Source organism: Takifugu flavidus, chromosome 7 (assembly GCF_003711565.1).
Source record: "Takifugu flavidus isolate HTHZ2018 chromosome 7, ASM371156v2, whole genome shotgun sequence".
In the NCBI taxonomy this organism is placed as follows: domain Eukaryota; kingdom Metazoa; phylum Chordata; class Actinopteri; order Tetraodontiformes; family Tetraodontidae; genus Takifugu; species Takifugu flavidus.
Genome location: NC_079526.1, coordinates 7,452,050 through 7,464,277, shown reverse-complemented (window position 1 = coordinate 7,464,277; position 12,228 = coordinate 7,452,050). Strand labels below are relative to the sequence as shown.

The following is a 12,228-nucleotide window of genomic DNA, read 5'->3' as shown; positions in this document are numbered from 1 at the left end:
GCTCCTGGGGACTTGTGATGGTGGTTTTGGGGGTGGGGGTATCGGGGTGGGGGTCGTCGGTGTGTGGGTTCCTGCATTTGCCCCCGTGCGTTTGCGTCCATATGTGTTCGTGAGAGAAGGGCGCCCAGCAAGCCGTGTTGTTATAGGTGAGGGTGAGGAGCCCCCTGATGGGCAGCCGCAGCAGAAAGGCCAGCTTTGATCAAAGGCCTAAAACGCTGAGGGGGGGGGGGGGGGGGGGGGGCAGGCTACCCAAAGAGAAAGCGGTGCTGTGAGACCCAGGGGGAAGGTGTTTTTAAGCTCACGGCGGGACCCTCCACTGTGAAAAAGCACCTGCCTCTCTGCTACTCACACTCACTGAGAGGCTTTTTATTCCTGGATATTATGAAGGACTGTAAATATTTTTGGACCTCTGTGCTACAGAATAGTGCCAAATGGACAGTAATGAGTGTTTTATTTTCAGAATTATTTTCTTTTCATAGCAATTTGAAGCACTACTGAGAGCGTGCCAAATCTTATTCAGCTCCCGCGTTGGAGTCCTTCCTCTGGGGGCTGCATGCAAGTTTTCCAAATAAGTGAATCATGTATTTATTCAATAGGCTCTGGGCAGCATATTGATTGTCGACAGATTGAGTTACGCTGAGAACATGGGGGAAGTCTCACAAATGGAGATGATTTAACCAGGGGCATGTGTGTAAGGTGTGTAAGGAGCTGTGCAGCCAGACAAATGTATTCTGATGAAATTCATGTCGCTTAGGTCATTCTGGCTTCACATGTGCCTGAGGGGGGCTATTTAACGTCGGCCCTCAGTTCCTCTAAATAAAAAGACTTCCGTTGAAAGCCTGGTTGTGTTTGCCTCTCTGGACCTCCGGGCGAAATCAGGAAAATGATTTGCATTCAATTCGGCTTTCATTTTAGCTGAAATATTTTGGAATGTGTAGAATATAAAGAGACTGCGTTGATTGTGTGTGGGAGGCTTTGTCACATCACCTCAACTAAAATCAAATCAAATAATCTAAAAAAAAACCAAACTCACAACAATCTGCTGAAATCAAGAATAGTCCAAAATGAACCGTTGTTGCCTTTATGCACTAAACACAATATCTGAACATCTGATGCCCCAAAGAGGAAAATTAAAACTGACAAAAAATTAAAACTGACAAAAATTGCAGCAGTTGAGCTTTATCCTAAGGAAGGAGGAAAAATACAACAAAAACAACAACAATAACAATAATAAAAAATGTTTGATGTAGATTATATATGGCTGCATAATTTCATCTATGGCTCCCTCTTTTCCTCCTCTCCTCTTCTCTGAGAATGCCCACAAATTATTTTCTTTCTTCTAGATCCTGAAAAGTAAATGTAAGTAAATGAATGAATGAATGAATGAATGAATGAATGAATGAATAAATAAATAAATAAATAATAAATAAATAAATAAATAAATAAATAAATAAGAAACGTTAGGCCGTAGTCAGAGGGGTCCCTGTCAGGAGACACAAAATGGCAACAGGTATATAATAATAATAATAATAATAATAATAATAATAATAATAATAATAATAATAATAATAATAATAATAATAATAATCGATGGTGTTGTTTAAGAGAGGCAGGTCTGATGTTCTTCACCGGCCCTGTGTGGAGCTGGTCAGTGCGGTTCCAGAAGAGCGCGGGTGCCATATGCGCCGTCTGTTCCAGCTCTGCGTGCGCGCTGTGTGGAGCGCAGGATTTTTTTTTCAAAGACGGAATAGAAAAACAACAATTAGACACCAATGTGTGTGTCCAAACAGACGAATGAAAGGGCCGTTATGTTTGTGGGAAGATGGCTGGATGGGGGAGAGATTTTGCCCCTTCTCTGTCTCTCTGGGGTGACCCCACGTTTGAGTCCTGCAGCGCGGGGCCGATGCACACAGATGGGCCGCGCTCTCTCTCTCTCTCTCTCTCTCTGTCTCTGTCCTCCCTCTCTCTCTCTCTCTCTCTCTCTCTCTCTCTCTCTCTCTCTCTCTCTCTCTCTCTCTCTCTCTCTCTCACACACACACACACACAGTTTTCTGCAGCAAAAAAACTTGTATTTGGTTAATTTCGGCTTAGTTTCTGAACGTGCCAAGCTGCCTTTAATTGACGGTGTGCGCCTAAACACCCGTCAACAATGAAAGATGTTAAGGAGCGCACAGGACCCGATCATTTCAGTCCAGAAAAACAAATTTCAGTTATTCGCAGCCCATGATTTCCCCGAACATGCAAAAATATGTTGTTGTTATGAATTTTCGCTAACAAATGAGCTTGTGGTGGTGCGCCATCATTAACAACACAAATCTGTCCTACAAAATTGTGAAAAAAACAATCTAATTTTGGGATTCTCTCTAACTAGAAATTCAGAAATGCGTAACAACAATATCTGGATAGACCAATATATAGACACTGCATGTGTTTGTGCTATATTTTTAAAAGCTTTGTTTTGTTTTGTTTTACTGCGTTTCACTGATTTTAATTGTATTGGCAACAACAAAGTGTCTCCCAAGATGGTACTTTGGAAATTTCCGACAGCCCGTGTGGGCATGAAAAAGTAAAATGTCCATTAAGTTCGCTGTCCAGGCACCAAAGTGTCTGTGAATCAAACCCCGCTCTCTTGCTATCCCTTTCAGCCCCCCAGGCTGCGCAGAAACGGTATAAAGCCGCACAAGTGCAACGAATGTGAATAGACCGGTCGCCAACAAAGCGTGGGGCCCCGATCGCGCAGGGTCTGTGTTGCAAGCTACCGGCGGCTGAGCTGGTTCATGGGGCTGCATGAAGGAGAGACGGGGGCTCTCTCTCTGCATTCGGCAGTAATAGGTTTGAGATGACTTAAACGATTTGTTGACTGGGACAATAAATCTGTTGTGTGTTTCTTGGCATGCTGAGGGGAGGATTACAAGTTGTCACACAAAGGAATGCAAATTGCAAGCCAAACTCTCCGAGAGCCCCGTGGAGTAGCCAGCTATTTAGAGCATTTGTGCTAATCTGCGCGTCTCTCACACTATTTTATGTTTCTCTATTAGTCCTAATAACCGTGAAGGGCCTGAGAGTAGCCACTGTATTCATCGCAAATCAATGGCCTTCCCGCACCAGGCCTTACAGACCTCCACATTTGCATTCTATCGAGTGAAGATGACCACAGGACAATTGGCATTGAGTCTCCGGGTCGTCCGAATTGAAATGTCCAATCCTAAAGTTTACGTTGTCTGTGCCTTTTACGCATTCCTGTGATTTTCTGCTCATCATTTCTAACAGATCGAGCAGGAGTAACGAAATTACAGATTTAGTTCTACGTTTTTATACAATACCAGTGAAACATACGGGCCTGTGTGTCTGGACAATGGTTTTACGAAGCTGTGCGGCGTTCACGGTCCCTACCATGGAGACGAGCGCAGGCTGCCCTCATGCCTCCTCCTAGTGACGCAGAATGGAACAGCGGCAGAGCTCAGCAAAGGTCGACCTGTAGGATACAGAATATCCTGTAGTCGGACTTCAGTCAGAATTATTTTATATTACCCCCCACACTGAGAGATTTTAGACCCATTCTAACTGCATTTTATCACACCTCCTTCCTGAGGTCAAACCGGAAAGCATGCACACCAACTTAATCTAGCCTCAGGTGTTCTGTGACTAGAATCGTGCACAAATCAACGGGACGGTTCCTCACAAATCGCAGCCTCAGACTTGTTGCTAAACAAACTGGGAGAGATTTTGTACGACCTTTAACTGATGCTCCATAATCAACAGAAAACAGGGGAATTTGCTGCTGCTTATTTAAGCAAAATGGATTATTAAAATCTATTAAGGTTAAAATATGCACTTGAAAAAATAGATTAACGGTTATACCTCATTAAGTCTTAAAACAGGCCGTATCTTGCATAATCTTTGCATAATCTTTGCATGATCTTTGCATGACCTATATTAAGCCCCAGCTCTGGGCCCTTTCAGAGGGCTTGTTAAAGGCTTTTGACATTGATCACCTGGTTCCTGTAACGAGCTCTGCAGTAACAGACATCGCTCATCCCTTGCACTCCTGTTCTACGGTGCATCATTTTCCGTCTTTTGTCGTCCTCGGCCTGTGTGACTTCTCCTGGGCTCCTTTATGGAGCTCAGCAGAGATGTTTAATTAAAGAACAACATTATCTTAGGGTAGCGGCACTCCCTGCAATGAAAAAAAAAAGCTTTGTTTTCAGTGCTGCATCAGGAATGAACCCGGAGCACGCCGCCTACGTCTGCCGCCGCTTGCACTCCCGTAGCGAACACAGCCAGTGCTGTCTGAAAACAGCCTTTAATGGCACCATTGTAAAAGGTCTTGTCACACAGTGGAGTTACGATGATGTTTTACAGCCTCTGCCTTTCAAAGATGAGCCGTGATATTGCTCTGTGCAACTTTCAAACAGCACCGGTGTGTGCAAAGCGTTGCATAACGACGAGGGGCCATCCTTTTCAAATGTACACATCAAGGAGGGAGCGTGTGTGTTTGGATGTGTGTCATAAAAATGCTGGCTTGTACAGGAGGAGGATGATTCGATGTGGTTTGGACCATTGTTGGTGCGAACCGGTCGACGCAAACACAACCGTCTTCATTCTAGGCTGCTGCTTGCGTACTGACCTTGTTTGGTCACATGACCCATGAGGCCAGCGGCGAGGGCGGGCTGTTTAAACAAATCTCTCCCCCCAATCAACAACAATCATAACCCCTGCAGAACAAAGGCACAAATATCCATTTCCAAGGAAAAGAGTGAGTGCCCTCTCCATGCCCCCGCTCGCCCTCTCCGCCCTGCTATATACTGTACTCGTTACCCTGGTTACCTCATGGGCAGAATGCAGATCAGGGAGCCCGACGACGCGGGCCCTCATCTCCCCTCACAATTCCCCCTGATGATGACTAACACTTTTGTTCATGGAGAGGGCAGGTGGGAGTAACAATACGCTTCAAATCATTTCCCAGCACACATCTCCTCTTTACTCCCCCCAACACACACACACACACACACACACACACACACACACACATATCTTTTCATCATTTAAGGCATTGCCTATTTCTTCAGCTCAACATCCACATTTGCAATAAATACATTTTTTCATAAAAAGAGACCCCACAAAAAAACCCTTCCCTTCGTCCTTCCACTCAGGACAGACAAAGCTCATTCATGGCAGATGGTTCGAGAGAGGTCAGTGTTATCTAAACAGACCCATTGGGCTATTTGCTTTAGCACCCTCCATCAGACGGGAAGCTCCGAGGAATCGGCCCATCACTTCAATCAGCCGCCCCAGCATGCAATGAATTCATAATGGCCGGAGCCGGGCGGCAAATGAAATCAGACCGAAAAGGGAGAGGAGAGGCTGGAGGAGACGGGGAGGGCCAAAAGATGGAGCGTAATTGGGATTAACCAGAGTTCAGATGCTGCCCGTGTCAATTGCCGCAATATGGAGGAGTGTTGTTGTCTGTTTGTGGCCTGAAAAACATGATGGAAGTTCGGTGATGGACCGTTATTGTGTTTGACGTGACCTGTGAGCTGGTCAGGTTTCACCGCAAAGCTGCCATTGTACAAGTACAGTGGAACCTTCGTGCACACTCTGCTTATTGGCCCGTGTGTGCAAAGAGAAGCAGTAATCTTATCACCACACAGAGGAAAAGTACATGTGACAGTAGATATAGACAAACTCTTGATTGATATCTTGATAAATTGTCCGATAGCGACTCCTCGATTGCTTCATTACGTGTGTTTTTCTGGTGGGTAGGCGAGCGGCTTCATCCGCCACCAATGCATTACAGTCCAAAAGCTCAACGCAGGGCTCGGCTCAGCCACCCTGACTGACAGACCGCCTGCAGCCGGGCCGTCCACTCCCCAGCGCAGCCGGTGCCCTTTGACCACATTAAGCAGAGCAGTCGGACTCATCTCCCACTCGTCCCTTATCACCTGGAATCAAACATTAAAAGAGGGAGGGAGCCATAATATGGGCTCACTCATAAAGTCTGAGAAATACGGGCGCCAAATGGAGATAAATAGTGAGAGGCAGAGGGATAAAAATAAAGACAAATGCTGCTTTCAAAGGCTGGACCACGTAGGGATTTGTCCTGTGGCCTCGCTCGGCGAGGTAAAGGCCTCCCCGAGCTCGGCATCCAAAGCAAAGGGTGCAGAGACCAGCTGAAAGCAAACAAGCCGTTTAACGAGTGTTGTTCCGCAATTACCTGTTACCTTGACTGTTGTAGGCTTTAAGAGCGGCCTGGCCTTGGAGTTACCGGGAAACACCTGGAGGAGAGCGATAAAGGAGGAACGCAGGGAGGGAAGAGCACAATATCCCTACGCCCAAAACCCCATCTGCCTGTCTGTGGTGCCGCAACTGGCGCCCATGTGTACGTCTGTCTGTCTGTCTGTCTGTCTGTCTGTCTGTCTGTCTGTCTGTCTGTCTGTCTGTCTGTCTGTCTGTCCTCTCATCTTTACATCTGAGTCATTACGTTGAGGTTCAATAATAAAAAGTTTTCTCAGCGGTTTTCAACATACATGTGTTGCATTTGTGACATTCGCTGCGTCGCCCTTCCCTCTCTCGGGCAGGTGGTAGGCTGACGGTGATGGGCAGGAAAATATTTGATGTCCCCATTTGGCCGTTTAACATTCACACCCTGTGCTTTGACCTTAAAGAATGTGTGTGTGTGCGCGTGTCTCGCAGGGGGTTTGCGTGTAGATTTTGTGCTCTTGTGGCGCAGCACAGAGGATCTTTGTGTGTTTGTTCACTTAGCTTTCACTGCAGTTAGCAGACCCCCCCCAATACACACACACACACACACACCATCCTATTAGCACAACTTAGCAAAGCCCATTTGACCTCCACCTTCTCCCTGACCTCCAGTAGGTGGAACGGACCCTCTCTTGGGAGAATTGGTCAGCAAGGTCTTTTCTCTTCCTGTGTGTGTGTGTGTGTGTGTGTGTGTGTGTGTGTGTGTGTGAGAGAGAGAGAGAGAGAGAGAGGAGAGAGAGAGAGAGAGAGAGGGGATGAGGGCTGCTTTGTCATCAGACTGTGAACAAACACCGATGGTGGAACCCACCCCTGGTATTCTCTCTCTCCCCCTCCATCAGCTTTATTGTCTCAGGTCTGCAGGGGGAACAAAAATTAAACGTTGCTCCAAAAGCATTGGGCGAACCTCTTGGGATGTTGCCAAGCGACCCCTGACAGCTTTTCAACACTTGATATTTCACAGAAGTCCAGTTGTACCCATTATTTCCTGCGGGGGAATGGCCTGACAAATGAAACATTCTTCCCGGCGTCCAGCAAGAGTTCGCTGACAGGACAGAATGGCGGCCACACGTGCTTCTCCCATCTGCGCTTCGCTCCGTCTTCCTCGTGAGACTCGTCTCCTGGGGCTCCAAAGCCATATCGTCCCTCATTCACTCACTTCAAGCACCATCATTCAGCCATTTTCCTTTTCACAAAAGTAACCGACGATGCATCACACTGTGGTAACTCTGTAATACTTGGCACCCATTTCACTTCACTGCAGGCAGACGCCTTACTCAAATCACCGATGTGTAAACTTTAAACACAATCCTTTACTCTAAATCTTCTACCTCCCACCATCAACGCGCCTTTTCTTCTCAACAAATGGGTTGTCTGTCGTTCCGTGCGTGCTGGAAGGGTTTGTGGTGTTTGTTTGGCAGCACAGATGGGGCACAAGTCAGTTCCAGAGGGAAAAGATCTACCTCTGCGAAGAAAATGGGGAGAAGCCCAAGGAAGGGGAGTTGGGGGGGGGGGGGGGGGGGGGGTCCTCTTCCTCCCACGCTCCTCCATCCTGTCTTCATTAACAGGATTCTTAATCAGCGGACTTTTCCACCGGGGCCCTCTCCAGGGGTCAGCCGACGGCTCCCACTTGTAGCAAGTGCGCCAACATAAAATATATGTTTACGAAAAGGAGAATGAATCAGGGGGGTTATCTTTGGAAAAAGTCATATTTGTTTGCAGTGTTTGTGGTGCTCTTTCTCCAGCTCTGTGTCACAGCGCTTTTCATGTGGCTGTAATTACCATATTTCATTAGCGTGTGGAGTGTCACCGCTGGAGCATCAAAGCGGTTGGCTCTTTGCATGTGTAGCAACCACCGCCAGGGAAGTACACAACTATCTGTTTTTTTTCCGCCGAATAAATTTGCCCGTGCCTGTTTTTGAGTGCACTCTCTCCCTCAAGCTGCTGTCGATATCAAAGAGAACCCATTCCGCATGTGAAGTGCCCTTTGTGCCGAATAATAAAGCAGTGCATCATGGCGAAAAACTGTGAAACACAACACTCTAACCAGCATCCCTCACAAACACACACACACACACACACAACACACACACACACAGACGGTATTCCTCTTTTCTTTGCACCTACTTTACTTTCCTTGCATTCACTCCTGCCACAACGCTCAAAAACAAAGTATTTTGCATGAAAGTATGTCAAAATAAAGAACCAGAGGTGTGGAACAGCTACATTTAATATTCCTTCTCTTCTTTCCCCCCAAATAATTTCATATGCTGTATCACACTGATTCACAACTGTGTGTGTGTGTGTGTGGTGTGTGTGTGTGTGTCGGCATACTGGACCAATTTAACGACAAATAAAAGCCAAGCATTAAATTTCCTCAGCCAGTGTGTAACCCTGCACACACAGTGGTGACCAGCGTTACGAGAACACCTGGAAGGTCTGAAATGCTTCATATCGCTGATGAAAATCTGCAGATGGTTTTCTGCTCTGAGCACAACAAATATCCGATAAAGTGAGTCCTGCTGTTTTCGTCCTCTTTAAAACTTGAATATTTGGACAGTAGGCCTGTTTATTTTCCAACTCACTTTAAACTGGCTGGATGGAGCTGAGGTTTTCGGACCCCGGGGGAGCCAGACCATCATTTTCAGACTTCCAGCAGATTCCTGTGATCACAGGTAGTTTTTCAATTGTTGGAAGAATCTGTATTTTATTGGCACGACACAAGAAACACAACTTAAAACTATTTGCTGCTGTCCATACATTGCTAAAAGTCTTTTGCTATCTACTGCAGCACAGTACAAACATGGAATGGCTGCAGGGAGGAGTCTTACTAATGTCCTCCAGAGACAAATGTCCATATTAGTTGCAGCAAAAGATGCGTTGCCTGTGGTTTTTTGTTGTTTATGATCAGCTACCTGCTGCTGAACAGATGTCTCCATGACTCAGAACACACAACTGAGCCAACTGGCGGCTCTGGGCTCTGAGCAGACGACGCACCTGACCCACGCGACCAAGCCCCAAGGCCCCAGACCCTGTCCCGGGGCCCAGCGCCGCGCGTCTTCAATTGAACTCCACACAACAAAGGACGGAGAATAATGTCTCATCCAGCACAAACACGGATGAGCTCGCTAAACAACACCTCTTCACCTCCCACTATCAGTGGCATTATCTGCAGCCAGAGGAGATATCCGCCTCAGGGCTGAGCCCACTTTTGTTTTCCTAAACCTTTACGGCCTTCTTAGGCTAGACGGAGAAGCCCAGCTTTCAGGAAAAAGACGCGGCAACGCTCACCGCAGGGAAGATATTTGGGACAGACAATAAGAGTAATGCACAATTACAGCAGGAGAACAACAACAACAACAACTATACAAAGCTCCTCTGCGTGGCTTTGACTGCGCGCCTGTGTCGCCGCCACGGTTGTCCCGCGGACGCCTCCGAGCGTTATCGCTGCAGTTACTGGCGCGGGAGCTGCAGCGAGACAAAGCGGGGCGCACACTTGAGATGCTCTCAATGGCTCCAGCTGCTCCAGATCAATGTTCACCTTGGCTTCGTTGACTTCAGCTCGCTGCGATGTATTGATCAAAGATGAGGCCAATTCTCCCGCCGTTCTGCATACCTCGCCCCCCCACCCCAACAATGTGTTGCACCACACATTGTAAAGCAAATACCAACAAAAGTAGTCGCCAGACCTTGGACAGAGGTTAACAAACGATCCCTTATCTGTGCTCTTCCTCCTTTGCCATCCTCGCGGTGGCTCGCTGTGCGCCAGCACAATAACATCCTGTCAGGGCAAACACGGCAGATTCTTAATCCTTTTACCAGAGGTGAAATTTTAACCACTTCCTTCTCTCCTCTCAGTCAAGTGAATGAGTCTGAATCCTGATCCAGTGCAGAGGCTTCCTCAGGCCCGGTGAGCCTTAACCTTGGAGCTGCCCCCCCCCCCCAAGCAGCAGCAGCAGCAGCACCATCTCACCCCCTCCCGAGAGGCTCAGGTCTGTCACAGTAGTGTGGAGAAAGCAAGGACCTGCCACATTATATGCTTTAACATGACTGGCAAATCCTCCACGGTTAAACAAACTTAACCTTCATTTGTGAGACGGTGCGAATCAAAGGGCAAAACCCGACTTGTGCAAGTAATTACCATCAGGGGAGAGCAACAGGGCAAAGGAGGGATAGTGGGAAGAGGGGGGATGAGGCAGCAGTGCTGGGGGGGCAGCGGTGTCAGGGACAGCGGGGCTTTAACAGGTTGAATGAAAGGAAATGGGAATCATTTAAGGTGAGGGGCATTTTTAATGAGTTTGCTCAGAAATTGATTTTCCACTGTAATCTTTTATTTATATGCTGGCCGCATGTCCCCGTCAGAGTGAGGGTCATCGCCCTGTCAAGGCCCCCGGTCCTTCAAACAACACCCCAAAGTCCAGAGAAAATGGTATTCTAGCGAAGGCAAATATTGTCCTGTCTCGGCTTAAGGGGCGAAAAAGCTGTTTGTTCTAAAAAGCTTGTTCTTTTTTACTGCTTAAGGAGAGAAAATCTCTTTTTAAAGAGGAGTGCATTATTTCAAATGTTCATTTCATGCAATTATTTCAAACTAGTTTTCTTAATTTTTAAGTTTACAGCTTTATAAATTGCACCTATACCCTTTTTAAAAAAACTGATCATTCCACTTCATTTGGAGGGTATTTAAAATCTGTTTTCAATTTGTATATTTTTTGTGACAAGGGATGAATTTATTTAGCTTTATTTCGATATTATCTGTACTATTTAACCCTTTAATTAATTGGATTGCATTGCTTAATTAAACCGCCACAACATAGTTTTAATTTATAATATAATACTTGTAACTATATGATTCGATTTTTTTATTGTTTTTAGTCGTTTGACGTGAATATCAACCCGACAGGAGTAAATAAACTAAAACTATGCAAATATTTTATGCACAACTTACAACTACCGACTACAACAATTAATAAAACTGTGTAATAATATTAATATTTATAACACTGTGTTTAAACTGTCAATTATACAAAATATAAACTACAGTTAGATAGAATTTTGTCTTCATTTTGTAGCACACTGGCTTTTGTAATAAAAAAAATAAAAATAAAGCTCTATAAATGTGATAGTATTGATTTTTGGATGAGACCAATAGGGCCTTTTTCTTTACTACAACGCGCCAACAAATGAAACGTTTTCAAACGTAGCGTTAATAACACACTGCGTTTGTGTTTGCGGTCTCTTGCGGGGGTGACGAGGCCTTCACGCAGATAACGCGTTAACACAGAGGGAATATCTGTGATTCTACCGCCATCTCGTGGTAGATAGCGTCATTACATCAGAAGAGCAAGTTCATATTTTTTCTGCCTTTAGAATTTTTAGTTTTGTCCGAAAAGCTTCACCTGAAGTTTTTCAGGTTTTCACCTGAAGCTTTTTCCTTTGAATTTTAAAACGCATGACCTTATTGAACGCATTACTAAACTGCGGATTTAAACGTTATTACGTTAATATGGCATTTTGTTTATAATTTATTTAAATACAAATGTGGATAATACAGCAATAAATAATTTATGATTGTAGTTTAGGAAATGTAATCTACAGTAAACCGTCATGATAAATAACGGTTTATCAAATGTGTAAAACAAATATGCAGTTGATAGTCGTTGTAAATATCATTTTTACCTCATAAAACTGAGCAGCTCAAAATGTATTATAATCTTTGAAACCAAAAGCCATTTATATGAAAAATGGGGAATTTTCACCCATTTTCAAGTCTTTGGAAGTTGTTACTTTAACTGATGAACCATGGAATATGACTCAAATATAGCGTAAACATACCTGACTACTGCGAGTAGACCTGCAATTACCTTCCCAGCCAGCAGGTGGGAGACTCGGATTACTGTTGCATAGATTTCGATACTCTGCAGCTCTGATTAAATCCATTTGACCTCCGAGGAAAAAACAAAATACGGAAAC

At 45.4% G+C, this 12,228-nt stretch overlaps 1 long non-coding RNA gene across 1 annotated transcript in view; it reads left to right on the top strand.

Annotated features, from left to right (window-relative positions):
- LOC130528912 (uncharacterized) overlaps positions 1-6,933 on the top strand; it is a 60,230-nt gene extending 53,297 nt beyond the window's left edge. The window contains exon 4 of the long non-coding RNA XR_008951435.1: positions 6,236-6,933. This is a non-coding gene — a long non-coding RNA (uncharacterized LOC130528912). The remainder of the gene's footprint in view (positions 1-6,235) is intronic.
- The last annotated feature ends 5,295 nt before the right edge of the window (positions 6,934-12,228 follow it).